Below are 2,293 nucleotides of genomic sequence, written 5' to 3'. Positions count from 1 at the left end.
AAGGACCTTCTTCACATGGCAGCAGGAGAGAGAAGTGAATACAGGCGAAATGCCAGACACTTATAAAACCATCAGATCTCAAGATAACTCACTCGCTATTGTGAGAACAGGATGGGGGAACCGCCCCCATGATCCAGTTGCTTCCCTCCCTCAACACATGGGGATTATAGGTCCCTTCCTTGAAACATGGGGATTACAATTGAAGATGAGATTCAGGTGGGGACACAGAGCCAAACCATATCATAATGTTATGACGCAAGCATTATTATTACCTTCATTGTATGAATGAGAAGACTGAATCACAGAAGACAAAGTAAGGGGTAAACCTGGGATCTGAACCCTGAAACACTGGCTCTCAACAACTGTACCTTGCTTCCATGAATATACTGAAGTTTATATTTTAAAATCAGGATGGTTGAAAAATGCTCACACACTATAATCAAAGAACATCAAGCCAATATGCTTTCTTTTCTTTTACTGGGCTTGAGTATTTCTTATCTTGTACAACACAAGCATTAGCAACCTGGGCATCCCCAGGTCTTCCAAATTTCACTTTAATATTGTAAAAACTGACTCAGTGCTGTCTTCAGCAGCACATATACTAAAATTGGAATGAAACAGAGATTAGCATGGCACTTGCACAAGGGTGACATGCAAATTCATATTCACAAAAATTCATTTGTGACTCATGTTCTTGTCAATGAGCAATAAGAAAACACCTGAAGGTGTTTTCAGGTGAAGGTACAAAACTCACTGATAATACTAAGTATAGAGATAAACACAAAATATTATAACAATGTAATTGTGGTGTGTAAACTACTCATGCCCTGAGTAGAAAGACTAAAAGATGAACCTATCAAATATGATGGCTATAACAACTTCTCAAGACACAGACAGTGTAAGATATAAATGGAAACAACAAAAAGTTAAAAAGTAGGGGTGATGAAATTAAAATGCAGATTTTGTATTAGTTTTCTCTTTGCTTGTTTGTTTTTGCAATCAATGTTAAGTTGTCATTAGTTTAAAATAATATATTATAAGATATTATTTGCAAGCTTCATGGTAACCTCAAATTTAAAAAGCCTACATTAGATACACAAAAAATAAAAAGCAAAAAATTTAAAACATACTGCCAGAAAAAAATCACCTTCACAAAAAGGAAGACAGATGGATGGACAGATGGAAAGAAGGAAGGAAGAGAAGACCACAAAACAACCAGGAAAAAAAAATAATAACATTGAATATAAATGGACTAACCTCTCCAATCAAAAGGTATAGAGTGGCTGAATGAATTAAAAAACATGATCTGAGCTGGGTGCAGTGGCTCACACCTGTAATCCCAGCACTTTGAGAGGCTGAGGCAGGTGGATTGCTTGAGCCCAGGAGTTCAAGACCAGCCTCGGCAACATGGCAAAATCCTGTCTCTACAAAAAATTCAAAAATTAGTCAGTCATGGTAGCGTGCGTCTATAGTCCCAGCTACTCAGGAGGCCGAGGTGGAAGGATCACTTGAGCCTGAGAGGCAGAGGTTGCAATGAGCCAAGATTGTGCCACTGTATGCCAGCCTGGGCAAGACAGTGAGACTCTGTCTCCAAAAACAAACAAACAAACAAACAAACAAAACCCCATGATCTGTTGCCTACAAGGAACATACTTTATGTATCAAGACACAAATAGAAAGAAATGGAAAAAGATATTCTATGCCAGTGGAACCAAAAAAGAGCAGAAGTAGCTATACTTATATCAGACAAAATAGATTTTAAGATAGAAACTGTAAGAAGAGACAAAGAAGGTCATTATGTAATTGTAAAGGGGTCAATTCAGCAAGAGGATATAACAATTGTAAATATATAAGCACTCAACATTGGAGCACCAAGATATATAAAGCAGATATCATTAGAGCTAAAGAGAGAGAGATAGGCCCCAATACAATAATAGCTGGAAACTTCAACATCCTACTTTCAGCATTGGACAGATCATACAGACAGAAGACAGACAACAAAACATCAGACTTAATCCGCACTACTAACCAAAAGGACCTAATAGATATTTACAGAACATTTCAACCAATGGCTGCAGAATACACATTCCTCTCCTCACCACATGCATCATTCTCAAGGATAGACCATATGTTAGGCCACAAAACAAGTCTTTAGAAAAATTCAAAAAAGTTGAAATTATATTGCATCTTCTGTGACCACAATGTAATAAAATTAGAAATCAATAACAAGAGAAACATTGGGAAATATACAAGCACATGGAAATTAAACAATATGCTCTTGAAGGGCCAGTGA

At 37.1% G+C, this 2,293-nt stretch overlaps 1 non-coding gene across 1 annotated transcript; it reads left to right on the top strand.

Annotated features, from left to right (window-relative positions):
* The first annotated feature begins 577 nt into the window (after positions 1-577).
* LOC111520931 lies at positions 578-681 on the top strand. Its single transcript, XR_002724806.1, has one exon. It is a non-coding gene; the product is annotated as a U6 spliceosomal RNA (small nuclear RNA).
* The last annotated feature ends 1,612 nt before the right edge of the window (positions 682-2,293 follow it).

This window comes from Piliocolobus tephrosceles, chromosome 7 (assembly GCF_002776525.5).
Source record: "Piliocolobus tephrosceles isolate RC106 chromosome 7, ASM277652v3, whole genome shotgun sequence".
NCBI classification, from domain to species: Eukaryota; Metazoa; Chordata; class Mammalia; order Primates; family Cercopithecidae; genus Piliocolobus; species Piliocolobus tephrosceles.
The sequence above is the reverse complement of the archived record's forward strand: the minus strand, read 5'-3'. Positions and strand labels throughout refer to the sequence as shown.